Source organism: Neofelis nebulosa, chromosome 17 (genome assembly GCF_028018385.1).
Source record: "Neofelis nebulosa isolate mNeoNeb1 chromosome 17, mNeoNeb1.pri, whole genome shotgun sequence".
In the NCBI taxonomy this organism is placed as follows: Eukaryota; Metazoa; Chordata; class Mammalia; order Carnivora; family Felidae; genus Neofelis; species Neofelis nebulosa.
Window position 1 is genome coordinate 31,993,733 of NC_080798.1, and position 15,917 is coordinate 32,009,649.

Here is a 15,917-nt window from a genome sequence, read left to right on the forward strand (position 1 = left end):
CACTTTGCGTCTTTGTTACTTTGACAGTTTTTCCTTAAGAGACCTGTAGTTGAAAGAAGTTTTAGAAAGCTGAGGTGTTTAAAGTGAGTATAGTCGCAGGCCCTTCATTTTCACTCTGCAAGGCCTCAGTTTTCGGTGGGATGGCAGAGTTTGGAGGAGGTGAGATAGACAGTCATTAAAAAACCCACTTTTTCGACAGCAATCCTCAGATGACCCTACCTTTACTAAAGCAGCTAGGAACGTTGTAGGCAAATCCTCCCTAAAGATACAAAGGAATTGTTTTACCTGGTTGACTTCAAAGTCCTATAATGACCACGCCAAGAATTTCCTCCTTGCTGAGTTCCCGGAATTCTGACTGGTAGAAAGGAAATTAGAGCTGAAGGCACTTATATGCTTTAACAACTGATTCACATCCCTAGCTCTGAGGTATTTTGTTTGCTTGGCCATCAGTTAGCATCTTTCTGTTTTTACTGCACAGGTAATAGACAAATACAGTCACTTGATTCAAAAATTAAAACTTTATAAAGTGCTCTTAGACCACTATCCCCAGTCTCTGACCTTCTTGACCTCCTAGGTGTTTTGCTGTGCATTTACGGATATATAGATGTACTGTGGACACATACATGTTTTCTTTTTTCGTTTCCGTAAATGGCTATTATGCTAATACAAATCAGTACCGAACTTGGTTGTGTTACTTAATACGTCTCATGTTTGGAAATCGTCCCATGTTAGAACATATAATATAAATCCGTTGTATCTATTTTACTTAATTGTTGCAGAGAAGTCCATAGTATGGCTATACCGTAGAGTAGTATCATTCCCGATGGACATTTAGGTTGTTTCCCGTTTTATTTTATAAGCAGTTCTGCAGAACATCATGATCTGTTTGGAACTGAAATAGTTCAAACAATTATCTGAACAGTGTGCTAGTTTTGAGAATATTTATATTGATAGGGGGAAAAGTGACAATCAGCTGTCAGAAATGCCCAAGTAAAGCTGGTTATTATGGTAAGTTTTTTTGTCACACGGATTCAGATGTACAGAAGGTCAGACTACATATTGGAGGGAAGCCCTTATGGTGATAGCATTCTTTTGCATGGTATGGTGTTTTCCATTTCCCTTATTGGCTAATGCTCACGTTATAAAGAGGTATCACTGATTATGTAAAGGATGGCTTGCTGATTCGGATATGCATACATGCATATAATAACCATTCCTCAGCCTCTCACAAATCCCATAGAAGGTGTCAGGAAGTTCTTTCAATGGATCAGATAATTTTGCCAGAAGGTTGGGTGGGGGCGGGGACGGCTCATGAGAAGTTCTACCTACTAGGGATCGCAGATGCTGTCCTTCCTCTGGACTGGAATTGGTAGCTGCTGAGATGTCCACCAGTTCCCTCCGGGTTGGTGGAAGAAATGAGGCATATACATGCAGTCTGATGCATTCGTAGAAGGGCAAAATGAAAACTTCCAATCTGAGTAAGTGTATATTAAGGATTCTAGACGACGATTTTTAAATAGCTCCCATTAATTACTGTCAGGTTTGGGGAATAACTCAAAGTTCAGTTACAGTGCTATCGAGTAGAGGTTTGCTTTGGTGAAAACAAGCAACTGACCCGAGACTAGCACGCCTCTGGAAATTATCCTTCCAGAGTACATGAAACATTGGGTATTTCACATTCCTTCAACTTCGTTTCATTGGATTTCTCCAAAGCTAAAAATGTTTGTGCATCAAAGAACATTATTAACAAAGTGAGGAGACAACCTTGGGAATAAGGACAAAATATTGCAAATCGTGTATCTGATAAAGGTTTAATGTGCAGAATATGTAAAGAGCTCCTGAAACCGAACAACAAAAAGACCGTCTAACTTAAAAATGGGCAAAGGACTTGATTAGACATTTCTCCAAAGAAGACCTACAAATGGCAAATAAGTACATGAAAAGATGTTTAGCATCGTTAGTTATTAAAAAAAAAAAGTTAGTGGAATCAGATATAGAATGTAAGCATATCATCGACAGTTACAGAGGGATCCAGGTAAGGAACTAAAAATACAAAAAACACTATTTTTGGTTATTCGTTGCATAACAAATCACCCCAGGACTAAGTGGCTTAAAACAGCCACAGTTGTTATTTTCTCACAGAAGGCTTTCTGTGTGTTGACTGGGGTCCAAGGATAGAAGCTGCTTCTGCTGGCCTCACTGGGGGTGTTCCCTCACTCTAGTCAGGTCTGTAGCAGCTGGGGCAGAAAGGCCGGATTCAGTGAGACTCTATGTTTTAAGGCCTCTCTCTCTCCAAGTGGCCTTTCCGTGTGGTCTCTGTAGCCAAGATACAGCCTTCTTGCATTGAGGCTTAACTCCACAAAGCACGAGGGTCATGTCTGGAGATTGGTTTCCACAGTCACCACTCACACATACGCAGAATTAGGACAAGCCAGATCCTCCTGTACCATTGCAGGAGGCCAACAGATAGTATCTGAAGTTGACAAATCACGAAATAGCAGCATTAGAAACAAGTCCAAGGGTGAGATGGACTAAATGGGAGACTTTTTTTTCCCCAGTAATTTCTACACCTGGCATCGGACTCGAACTTACGGCCCCAAGATCAAGAGTCACAGGCTCTCCCGGCGGAGCCAGCTGGGCAGCCCTAGATGGGAGACTCTTTCTTTTTCATTATATAAACGCTTCTGTATCATTAGGTGTCAGACTGGAAGCGTACATTGTTTCATTAATGTCAAAGGGTAGTGGTTTGGGAACATGGCTCTGAGGCCGGAGTGCTGGCGTTCATATCTTGGCCACATCACTCACAACCTCTGACCTTGGGCAAATTACACAAGCACCCAGTGCCTCGCTGTTCCCATCTGTAAGATGGGGATAATAATCGTGCCAGCCTCGTAGGGTTATTAGGATTATGTGAAACAGACACGGAGAACCCCATCTGGCATAAAGTAGATCCTTAAAAACTGTTTGCTACTAACAGTTACGACATTAAAAAAGAAAAAAAGCCAGCAAGCCCACAGTGAACTAAGGTTCCCGAGACCTGGATTCGAGTCTCCTGACTCTGGCACAGAAGTGTTGAGCTCATGTCTGTTTAACCTGAGGCAATACGAGGTAAGGATTAGCTCCTAAGAACAGAGCTTTGTCAAGTATGAAGTCTCCGAGAGCTAGCCAGGGCTGTCAAAAATTACCTTGGCAAAAAGAGAACGCCCTCCCTTCTTGGAGAGAGTTTCAGGTTCTTTACGGTTGAACTTGCTCCTTCCTCCTCCAACTATAACCACTACGGAGAAATAATTCACAGACTCACTCACTGCCTGTCCAGAGACCTTTCTCCTGGGAAAGAACTTTATAAATCATGTTCAGTTAGTGGCCATAACTCCCAGGTGCTTACACAAGACCCAACTGGAAAAGGACATTAACTTGGAACCAATTAAATGGCTTCTAGTCTGCATTCGCCGGCCTCCCAAACGAATCTCTCCCAGAAGGCTGTTCGCGTGGTCCACCCTAGGTGAAACCGTAAAGAAGCTAAAAATGGGCTTTGGAGACCCCCACCTCTCCCGCTCGCCCTAGGGAACGCAGAGCTCACGTGCACCAAGAAGCAGCGTGATCTGAGAGGCGACTCAAAACACTCTCCTCCTTAGAAGTAGCTGCGCTGCGAAACGCCTTCCCCGCTTTTGTCCCCTTTCACCTGCGAGAAGTGAATTAATGGTACGCTTCCTGGCACTGGTCGGGAGCCAGAGTAAGCCCACTGTGCTGTCCTGGTACCCCTCCATTCACACCACACAGGCAGGCCGCTTGTGGATGGCACCTGTCCACAGGACCCCAGACTCGTAACTTACCAGTGGCTGCCTTTGGGCACCAGAACCTTCATGAGTCAATCTCCAGCTAGGAAGTGCAGTTTGAATGAGGGACAGCGGGTCTCCCAGGTCCCGTGGTCTCACTCGAGCTAACCTGCCAGCTGGTGCTGCAGAGAAAGCATAATGGACCCTCAGTCAGGTATCTGTGCCGACTCCCAGGTGGCCTTGACTGCAGAACCATTCTTCCAAAAAGTGCAAATTCTAGCTTAGCAGTCCGCCGAGAAGCGAGGCTCCCTGGCAGGCCGGGCATGGGGGCAGGAAGTTACAGCAGCTAATCAAGTCCTTGCTGTGCTGTCCTGACTCACTGGCGAGCCCTGGCCCGGTCCCAGCTGACCCCACTCCTGTAATGCTCAGCGAGGAGCCGGACTTCTCCATTAACCGGCCTGCCTTCAGGAACTTGTAACAGGCCTCTTGTTCCCAGACTCCTCTATAATGACATTCTGCACAAGCAGATGTCGTCCTTTGATTCCTTCTGACCTTCTGAATTTTGGCAAATGAGAAAGCGCCCGGGATCCACAGTGAGGGCCTTACGGGTGTCTTTCCTGCGCAAAGACTCTCTCGTCTTTCCACGCCACCCCCGTCCCTAGCTGGCACGTAGCAAGGACATGGCCCCGCTCCTCTTCCCCGCTGGTAAAAAGCCTTCTTCCCCGGAGCCAGAGGGGGCTGTGAGATGAGGTGGCCAGTACTGGTCCACGCGTGAGTATTTACCAGATGTGACTCCGGGGCCCTGGGGCTGTCTCCGCTCGACAGATGAGCAAATACTGCCTGAGTGCCCTTCCCAAGGTCACCCTCCAAGCGAACACTGGTGCTGGGAGAATGAGATCACCCAGACAGTGAAGGAACCGCAGCCCCAGCTTTCAAAGCCCTGAAGTGTGAGATTTTTCGACCTCCCATTCAGGTCGCGGGAGTACAAGACGGTTAAATAATGAATAGATCGCGGCTCATCTCCCCACTTGCTTTCTCTGCAGAGATGCCCAGGCGGGACAGTTATGGCTGTGATGATTAATTAATAAGCCCACCCAGTTAACCTGAAGTTTGGAGGCCACACTACAACCCTAAGGCAGTCTCCCTGGCAGCTCAGCCTTCCTTCCCGAGGCTCCGAGAGCACTGGCGGTGTCTCGGGCGGTGCAGCAAAACCGGGCTGGGGGACTTCAGAATGTGGTCTCCCTTCTATTGAAGTGTGAGTTTTAAAAACCCCTTTCAAACCAAGTCACTTTAGAAGCAGACCCAGCGCTGACTCAGAGGCCCGTTCAGTGTTCCGTGGCTCCCAGCGTATAGGATTACCCTGCTTCCTCAGCCTGAATCCACAGTCCCCAGAGAAAAAGAGGAGCATAAAATGGTTGTGAGTTGAGTTCCGAAGATACACATCGGGTGAACTTGGGAATACGGGAGGTTTCGGCGCTCCTTCGTCTTTTCTGTTCCACGGCAAGGGGAACAAGGCATCAAAGCCATTAGGACAGTCAGGTTCAGGGCCCTCCTCCCTCCCAGCCCTGGCTTGGGGAGTGGGGAGTAGCCTGTCAGCCTGGAAAGAGTCTTAAGGAGGAGATTTTGCTTCATCAAGCCAACGCTGCGTGTGGGTCAAGCAGAGGGGTTTACTCATGAGACGACCCAATTCCTAAAGGAGTTCTAGAGCTTTCTGCAGAGTGCGGGGCCAGAGATCCTATCACTCCCCTGCATGAAACCCTCCCGTACTTTCCCATCTCGCTTACAGTAAAATCAGTCTTGACGGTGGCTTCCCAGACCCTGGACTCCTCTGATCCCCTCCCCTCCTTCCCTTCATCACCCTCCCTCAGCCACAGCAGCCTCCTTGCTGTCCCCTAGAACATGCCCAACTTGTCCCCTAAAATACTCCCCCCCCCCCCCCCCCGGAGAGATACCTAGCACAACCCCTGTGGCCAGCACCCTTCCCCCACCTTTCCAGAGCAATTGTCTCCAGCAGAAACCGTCTTGGGATCTGTTTGCTTCCGTTGTGTGGCAGAGAACCGTTCTCGTCTTGCCCCCGTTCTTTCCTTCTTCCTTGGTGTAGAATCTTGGTTTTGACAGAGGAGAGAAGAACACAGGGCATCCAGCTAAAAACCTACACTCCCAGCCCCTTCTGGCTTCTAGTCAGTGAGATCGAGGCAGGGGTGGCTTCCTGTCCTCCCTTAAAAGGAGGCGGTAAACGCACATTTTACCCCTCTGCCCCTTCTCCTGCTCCCTGGGACTGGAGATACGGTGGCCGGAGTGCCCCGGACCATGAGGTGAGCTCAATGGCGGAGCAGAAAAGTGGAGGGAAGGGTCTGGGTCCTGGATGTCTCTGGACTGCTGTCCCATGACCTCCCCAAACTCCTTTAATGTGAAAGACTTCCATCTTCTGTAGGCACCGCGGTTTCTAGTCCCTCTTGCTGGCAGCTAAATGCAAAGTCTATAAGCAATGCACGTGTTTGTGATCTGTCTTCCCCCACCGGAACGTAACCTCCGTGACACTTGGGATGTTGTCCTAGTTCGCTGCTATCCGTAGATCCTGGTACCTCATAAATATTCGTTGAATAATGAGTGAACGGACGAATGAATGAATGCACAGAGAAACAACAGTAGCTTTTCTGCCCAAATCTGGGCTTCATCAGTAGGGCAGGCACATAGTAAGCTACACTGTCATCCTTCATCACTGGAGCCAGAAGCATAGATATTTATACAGGCAAGATGATTTTTACTATCTAAAGGTTAGCGGCAGAAACAGAGCCATTCAGTTCCTGGGGCTGTGAAATGGGGATTTGCTTTGGGTTTAAGACTAGGATGTCTCCAACATCTCTGGAGTCCAGACGCCTCGTTAGCACAGCCGCCTTGAGGCCACAGTTGCACGGACGTCTTGCCCTTCATCGGGAGAGCTGCAGGGAAGTGTGATTCTCTTCCAGTCACAAAACCTCCCTAAGCAAATAGAGCGGTGTCATACCTCCGATCTTCCCTTTGATCTTGGAATGACATGGCAGCTCGGAGAATCCATGGATTCTTTGGTTAGAGCAGAAGAGAGCCCGGTGGAATCTCTGACCCACATGGATATTACTACCTCTGAGGGGATTAGGACTTGCCTGAAAAATTGGTTTATGCGTCAGAGTAACAGTGACTGGTAAAACTTTCAATTCTACCAGTAGAGGAAGTGCGGTTCAAAAGAAAGATGCTGGACTACCAAATGACCTCCATTCTGGGCCCAGCATCGTGACTTACGGAGCAAGCGTGACCTCGGCTTCCTCTGTCTCCCCAAAAGGGTAACACCTGTCTTGCCTCCCTTCATCGTGAAGGTCACGTGAGATAAGGTGTCTGGAGGTTAACCATGTTGGTATGTAAAATCCCCGTTTTCTAGAGATGGGAGGAACCTTAAGGATTGTCTCACGCAACCCTTCACTTTACAGACCTGAGCACCGATGGGCCGGAAGTCACGGTTTTGCTTCAGGCCACAGGGTAAGGTGGTGGCAGGGCTGGGGGTCTTGAATTCCCTGACCGGTGTTCTTCCACGAGCAGTGGCCCCTGGTGGTATTATGCCTCCTTTGATTGCGCCTTGTGCTTTTACTGTTGTTACTGTAACGTTGGTTATGTAGCGGGGAAATTCTAAAGAAGTAAGGTTCCGATGCAAGTTGTTTTCAATCGTGTGTGCTTTCCACTGTGTTTACTGTGGTGGCTCTAACAACGTGCCAAAGTCTGCCATAGGCTTGGAGGGGACAGCAGTGGGCAAAGCAGACAGAACTCCCTGTCTTCAGGGAGCTTATTTTACACACACACACACACACACACACACACACACACACACACCCCAAACAGTATTCAGTGTTGTGTAGAAAAACAGGGCAGGGAAAGAAGATCAGGAGCACTAGGGTAGGAGTTGGAGGGAAGGGGAGATGTTTCTGTCGTAAGTGGGGCAGTCAAGATAGGCCTCACTGATTGGATTATGTTTGAGCAGTGACCTGAAGGCTGAGAGAGCAAGCCACATGGATGTCTTTAGGGGAAGAATTTTCAAGGTAGAAGAAACAGCAGCTACTAAGACCCTGAGAGTGTTCTTTGCCTGTTCCAGGGAGAGCAGACGAGCCAGTACAGACTGGCACAAAGGAAGCAGTGGGTGAAGGTGGAAGGCGTTGAGGGTCAGAGAGCCGCACGGGGAAGGGGTAGGTCACAAAGGGACTTGCGGACCGTTTTAAGAATTTCGACTTTGACTCAGCTTTGAAACCAGTGCAGAGCAGAAACTCATTGGAAGGCTGGTATGCCCTTGATGAATCGGCATTTCGCTTTGGCCCACCGTTTTCTACTTCTGAGTTTGCCCCACCCTGTTGGTGTTGGGCTGCCCCGAGTTTTCTACTGTGAGTGCTCTTGACCTGTTCATGAATGTTCTTTAAGGAAGAGAAGAGAAACAAAGGCCCAGTAGCCTCATGTCCGGAATAAGGTTAAAATAAATTTCGGAGATGTTTCTCGGCCTCCCAAAACCAATTAAGCGGGTTACACGGAAGTATTTCTAAAAACAGCCGTACAGTGGAGATAGACTGACAGGTGAGCAGATGGGGGAACCATCAACTCAAATTTATTTCACAGCTTACAACTCAAATGAGCATTCCAAAGTCAGAACAGCTGGCCCTTTATTCTGTAAGCCATTGTCCTTTGCTTGGCTCATCTCTCAGGAGTATGAGTGGATTATGCTCCAGTGGCTGTCTGTCTGTCGGTCTTTGACTTTGCAGGGAAAAATCCTTTGTAGAAACCAGGCTTTTGACGTAAATCGATTTCTCCGTAATGCCTGCTTCTTGCATGGGTTATGAAGTTTCTAGATTCTGCAAATCAGTGACATTGGCCTGTCAGCTTTCGTTTTCAGAAGTGTATCCGTAACCTACGTGACTGTTATTGTCAGATTCTGAGTAAATGGAATTTAATCAAATAGTCAAAAAGCAAAATCTTCAGATATGTCAGAAGAAACATATATATATGTACATATATATACACACACACACATATATATACCTATGTATGTATATACATATTATGTGTGTGTGTGTGTGTGTGTGTGTGTGTGTGTGTGTGTGTGTATTATGGTATGGCTAAAAATCACAGCTGCCTTGAATTGATGGTCATAAGTTATTCTGGAACCTTTCTGAAGTTTGAGACTGTCCCATGCAAACTTGACTTAAGTTTCAAGCAGCGAGGAAGTCCTGAAATTTGGAAAGGGTTATCTTTGGTCAATCACGGTCCTTTGTGGGATACTGTGCTGACAGGACAGCAGAGAAACCGTATTCTCTGGCAGAAAAGAGGGCTTGATGCTAGCCGGTGGGGATTTTGTTCCAGTAATTGCATCAAATTGGACCTTCTGCCATGCTGCAGGGATAGCATTAATATCACTCATTAAGTCATACGCCCTGTATGCTTCCCTCCCAATGGCAGAGTTGCTGGCAGAATATATTTTCTTCCAAAGTGTTTGTTTTCATTGTTGCCCTTTAAAAATAATGAGTTCATTCTATTCCCTTGCAAGGAAAGTTACTCTAGACTGCTTTGAAATTGTATATCTTTTGTTGGGCACATTTCTGCAATGATTCCATAGCTTTGTGTGCTGGGGAACCCAACCCGGCCTCTCTTAAAGCTCCTGACCAAGCTGCCTCAGACTTGATACATATAATCGTCCAGCCTATTTGACCTTTATATTGTTACCCTTGGCCAGGTAGAAGTCATGCAAGTTTCAGGTGACCCTATCATGTGACCAGAGACCAAAGGTCAGCGGCTCCTAAATGTTGAGCTGTCAAGGTAGCCCATTCATCACTATCATTATATAACTGACAAGCCGACAAACGAACCTCGGGATGAAATTGTTCTCAATCCTCTGCCCCCTGGGTTTACACCCCAGCGGTAGGCCAAGCAGTCTCACATATTAAATGGTTCCACGGGCCTATCGGAGTCCCCGGAGTAAGGGAAGGACTCCAAGAGACCTGTTCGATGTGCCAGACCCTGCAAAGTCACCGGTTGTTTGCTCAGGGAGCCACGCTGCAAGACTCTAAGAGCCAAGCCTCAGTCCCGTGTCCTCTGAAACGGACGCGACTCTCATGTGAGCTCTTCATGGGCCCAGACACACCCTCATGGCCCCCCTCCCACGTTCCACCTGAGCATCTTTGTAGTCTTTTGTGACAGGTTAACATGTTCTCACAAACTGGCCCGATCTGAAGAGTCCCTTGTGAAAATTGCCGACGGACCAGACCCTCCTCTGGAGGGCCTGACCTGGGGCTAGATGCCTTTGGAAAAACTGTATTTTCGACAAGGACCCAAAGTGATTCTTCTGATGTTGGTATTTTGGAATCATACAAAGAGTTTGAGATTTGGAGTCAGGTGGTCTTGCCAAGTCCTGTCTATCCTTTGTTTGGCTGTGGAATCGAGGACAAGTCCATTAATCTTCTGGGCCTCAGTTTCCATTTTGAAGACAACTCTTTATTTAAAGAGACGTATGAAGTGCCAGGCACTCGGTATTTATTATGGGCTATTTGTAATGTTTTTATTAGCATTATTACTCCCCCTTTGGTCTGAGGGGAGATGTCACTGGAGGGCCACTGGCGTAAGATAGAATTTCTTTATAGTTCTCTCCCCTAGCAATGAGAACATCTGAAGTTTTTAAAGAAGCAGTCTCAGAGGGGTAAGGAGATGTGAGGGTAGCACAGTATAGTCACGGGCTGGGAAGAAGCCCCAGGGGGAGGCGGAAGGTGCTAGCAGTAGAAGGGAAAAGGGCAAGGTACTCCTGGACCTAAAGGAAAGACTGGAGGGGACTTCGAGCCATTCTTTTGCCACAAAGCGTCCCCGACTTTTATACCAGCAAGAGGCTCTTTTGACCCATTTCTCTTCATCCCCTGACTTCCCCGAGGTACCAACAGGACATCATTATCCCTTACCCCAGATTCTTCTCCTCTTTGGTAGAGTCCGCCATTAGCCAGGGGGGGGCTCTTAGCAGTGACGTAGAGCGGGAAGAAGCCCCGGGTCCGTGCGCCAGGGGGCCGGGAAACCCTTTTCAAAAGAACTCTCTCCTTGGAGTCCCAAGTTGGAACTCTGGATGGTTTTTTTCCTTCACTTCACAAAATAAAACCCCAAACCCTAATGTTCATGGTTATTGGGCTCTATAGCATATTCGTGTTACATTTCAGAGAAATCGTAGGCAGTAGAAGAATTGGGAACTGTGAAAAACACCGTTTACCTGGAGAAGGCCTTTGGAGTCCCAAACAGATGTGGAGAACACAAGTCCTTGGCAACAGCTGGGCCTTGCCAGTACTGTTCCCTTCGCTTCCCAGTGGGTAGACGGACCCCGCGAGTACGCTGACTGATTGCGGGTAGACAGCAGCCTTATCCGTGCTTGAAAAACGGCTTGGTTAGCCACGTGGCGTTAGGCACAGGCATTCCAAGGCATCGTGGGGACATTTGGTTTTTAACGCACCTAAGCAGACTCTTTCTTCTGTCAGGCTTTTCACGTCTTCCCTGAAGTGTGAACCCCCCGAGTAGACTCTTACACGACCAGAAGTGAAGCCAAGCCTACTTTCTCAAGTGGTTGTGGTTGAAAAATACCACCAACAAAAAAAAGGGTATATTGATCTGAAAAAAAGAAAAGAGGAAAAAAAAAAAAAAAAAAAAGCTGACCCATGGGCCAAAGTTTGGCTTTTCCTCACTCTGATGTGTGTTGACTTTACTGATCTGGAAACATTATCATGTGGTACAGAGGCAAGAGGTTAAAAGCCTTTCAAAGAGAGGGTGAACATGCCCTTTGTTGAAGCTCATTTAGCAATTGGATTTGCTTGGTGGTTCTGCAGTAGGTAAACTGAGTTATACAGATTTAAGAAGCTGATTTTATAAAACCAGCTTTGTCAAAGTAGACCATTATGGTAGCTATGACAGGGCAGCTCTTTATTTTCAGAGTTGTCCACGGTGCTGTGATGGCAGTGATGGAAAGTCCGAGAAGACAAATCCTGAATTTGTTAGCTCACTCGCTCTTCTTTCGAAAAGCGTCACTTGTGATAAACTGGACTGTGTGTTCTTCTCATGACTAAGACAGATTATTTGGAGCAAAGCCTAGTGAGCCCAGCAAAACCAGTGCAGTGGACTGGTCTCTTACTCGAGGTTAGATTTGAAATGTGGTGTTTAAGGTAGACATCACGGAGAGTGAGAATTATGCGTGAAAATCCCTGAACTTGTACATAAGGTACTGTCCAGGATTTAGATTGTATGGTATAGGAAAAATACTTCTGTTTAGACACTGGAATCACCCTGGGTGGCAAGATGCTGTAGCACTCTTGGTCCCGTCAAGAAGGGGAAGAATGGAGAACTTTCCGATCCTGTGTTGGTCTCTTGCTCCCTCCAAAGCATAAGAGGCCATAGAGGAGATTGTTGCCTAATTATATCCTTACTTCCCGCTATTTTCATGCTGATCCAGGCCACTGGTTTTTGCAAGTTAAATGTAGATTTGATGGGAAGCCTCGCATGCTGGCTTATATCCTTTGAGGGAGTGCATTCTGATGTGGAATCCTAAAACAGACTCCTGTTTAACATCAGCCAGAATGACTGTCAACTCCTCGTTGTAAATTACAATTCTGGAAAAAACTCTGACTTGAAGAGAAGTGTGCTCTTTTCGTCACTGGGTATTTCCTGGTGAAGTTGTTAGTTTACAATTTTTTTAATGTTTATTTATTTTTTAGGGAGAGAGACAGACAGACAGACAGACAGAGCATGAGCGGGAGAAGGGCAGAGAGAGAGGGAGACACAGAATCGGAAGCAGGCTCCAGGCTCCAAGCCGTCAGCCACAGAGCCTGACGCAGGGCTCGAATTCACGAACCATGAGATCATGTCCTGAACCAAAGTCGGACACTTAACGGAATGAGCCACCCAGGCACCCCTGAAGCTGGTAATTTAAATCACTCTCACCTTTAGGAATGTGATCTCTTTCATTTTCATTTATAGGCGTTACAAGCGCCTCTGGCCAACATTGAATAATGAGTTGTATTTTTTAAATAGGACCTGTATTTTGGGGCTCCTGGGTAGCTCACTGAGTTAAATGTCTGACTCTTGATTTTGGCTCAGGTCATGATCTCACGGTTGTGAAATCGAGCACTGGGTGGGGAACCTGCTTAAGATTCTCTCTCTCCCTCTGCCCCTCTCCCCAGCTCACACTCTCGGGTGCACGCACTCTCTCTCTCTCTCGCTCTCTCTCTCTTTCTCTCAAAAATTAAAATAAAATAGGACCTGTATCTATACATAGAGGAAAAGGAGGTCGACGCATACATCTGTGTGACATTTTACCTATTTTAAAGGGCTTTTGTATACATATTTGGTTTTATCTTCACATAATCCAGTGAAGCAGAGAACCACTAGTTTCCTGTAACATCTAAGGAAACTAACAGGTTGAGAGATTTTTCCCAGGAGCACAATCACAAGTAGTTTATGCTCTTAGAAGATGAACACGTGTCTTTCATTTCTGCAGACTTTATAGATGCTTATGGCGAAACTCAAAGTCATCAGAACGAAAAGGAAGTTTTGTCAGTCATTTGCTATAATAATAGTCCTTCTAGAACTTGAAGGGGAAAAAAAAGCTTTGTTCCTCCTTCCCCTCCTTGAAATGGTTTGGAATCTCCTGAATATGTAAGTTTGTCAAGAACAGCTAAGTAGTCAGGGGACAGGGCCCCTTTCGTCCACATGGAAACGCATGACAACAGTGGAATGTGGTGGAAGGGGCAGCCAGCCAGATGCCCAGGTCTGGCCCAGGCCTGGCTCTCCCACTTTCCGTCAGTTAACTGTGGGTGAGGCAGCCCTCACAATGGGGATCAAATACCCACCTCCCGCATCTCCCTTAGTTTGTAAAACTCGAACTAACACAGCGCTGGGTACTAAGAGTCTTTTGGACGTTTAAACAATATACAGAATGTAATTCTTGTAATCAGGAGCTGCTCTCTTCTTTCCCACTAAAAGATTCCCTCTTAGGAGTTTATTTTTCTTGTCCGCTCTGCAGTGTGTGGCTAGTAATATTTTCCCATCAAGTTCTGGGTTTTTCTGTATTTTTTTTTTTTTTTGAAGCTGGCTTATCTTGCCGAATCTTCTAGCAGAAACCATTTCTCCTGAAATCTTTATCATGTCACCAAGAGTTATGTAAATGCTACCTGTCCTTCTTTATTTGTTGCAAAATTTAGGGACAAGGAGGAAGACCGTATATGTTTTCTTAAAATCAATGGCCAGCACATTACTGTAAAACCTATTGATTAAAAACACAAAGTATAATGTTAGTCATTTAGTCTGTGAAGTGATGCAATAAGGGAAGAAATTTATCCTTTGACTTTTGCATTAACCTTTTATTGACTGCTTGCATACCCATAATTAACACACACTTTAGCTAAAGTGGTTAATTTTAGCACAGTGACCAGTGCTCGCTAATGTAGCTGAAATCCGGATCACCCAGATGTAAGTGTGGCCCTGGGGGAAATCAGCGGGGCTGAGGCCCTGTGTGAGTTACACCTGTGGGGAGAGAGTCTGCTCCCATCGGCCAGCCAACACTTTTCCGTTGCGTCCTGTCGTGTCACCAGGTCCTTCGGGGCGATCCATTCCTAGTATCGAGAGGTTTTGGGGGTGGCTCATAGCATCCTTGGAATGAAAATAAAGTGCATTCGAGAGGGAGAGAGATGCCATATGTGTGATTTTCCTTTGCTCTCTTGGTAATGCTTCACAAAAGGGGCCAGGGGGCTTCTGGGTAGCTTCAAGTTCATTTGCTCACCAAGAAGCATTAAAAACAGGATTTGCGTGGGGCGCCTGGATGGCTCAGTCAGTTAAGCATCCAACTCTTGGTGTCAGCTCCGGTCATGATCTCACGCTTCGTGGGATCAAGCCCCGCCTCGGGCTCCACGTTGACAGCGTGGAGCCTGCTTGAGATTCTCTCCTCTCTCTCTCTGCCCCTCCTCTCTCTCTCTCTCTCTCTCTCTCTCTCTCTCTCTTTCTCTCTCTCTCTCTCTCAAAATAAATAAATAAACATATAAAATTTAAATAAATGAATAAAATAGGATTTTAGGATGCAAATAGAGAGAACAAGGTTGAAAGGGGAAAAGATCATTTTCTTACTGTTTGAGTGGGTCCAGAATGATCTACTCTCCTTGGGAGCGTGGAGTTTAAGGAAATTTTTTTTTTTTCAACCTTCTTGAGAAAAGCCATCCAGCTGTGGTCATTAAAACCAGCTTATCTGCGTGCAGAGACCTATTTGGATGACAGCAGCACCCCCTTGTTTTCTGGGTAGAAGTTTGTCTCAAGTAGAAACACCATTTGAACCAAAAACAAAAGCCAGCGTTTTAATGCCGTCATACCCGGATGGTCCCTGCACGCACTACACAGTGTCGTCAGCCGCATCTCAGTTTGGAGGCAAGACCGTCCACGTCCCCTTGGCAGGCAGGCACACGGATGTTGTAGTAAAAGGCGGGGGGGTGGGGAGGGAGTAACTGACAGGTGGCGAGCATGGCCAGCATATCAGCCAGGACTCTTTGGTCGCAAGTGACAGGAAACCCTAACTCAATAACGAATTGTGAAACTGAAAAAAGTCTAAGCATACCTGGCTTCAAGTGAGGCTCGATCCAGCTGTGAACAGTATCACCCAGGAGCCAGCCCCTTGCCGCGCGTAGCAAAATGACCGCGGCGGTCCCAGAGGGTGCGCCCTGATGGCTCACAGGAGATGAGAGAGGCTTTTGCCGCAGCCCCCACACCAGTCCTCTGGTTTAGCGTCTCACTCTGGCCCTGGATTGGGTCACGGGCTTCCCTGTGAGCCTCTTCCCGTGGCTGGGTGAGTGTGGTGTGCTCCTTGGGTGGAGCCAGTCAAGGCTCTCCCCTGCTGTAGACATGAAGCCGATCCCACCAGACCCCGTGGCCAAGCATGGGGAAGGGACAGGTTGCCTGCAGGAAAAGTCCCGTCTTCTTGGTGCGGGAAGGTAGGGATACACAGGGGCTGCAAACGTTCACCGGGGTCAGCATTCCTAAAACACGCCCTGAGAGAACTTAGGGCCCCTTTATTTTGCATACCGTAGAGCGTTTGTGCCAAGCAACAATCCGACTTTCTCTCCCGCAAAT

At 47.1% G+C, this 15,917-nt stretch overlaps 1 protein-coding gene across 2 annotated transcripts in view; it reads left to right on the forward strand.

Moving 5' to 3' along the window:
- The window catches only part of FTO (FTO alpha-ketoglutarate dependent dioxygenase), a 393,377-nt gene that overhangs the window by 372,045 nt on the left and 5,415 nt on the right, over window positions 1-15,917 (forward strand). The gene's annotated exons all lie outside the window — the stretch shown is intronic.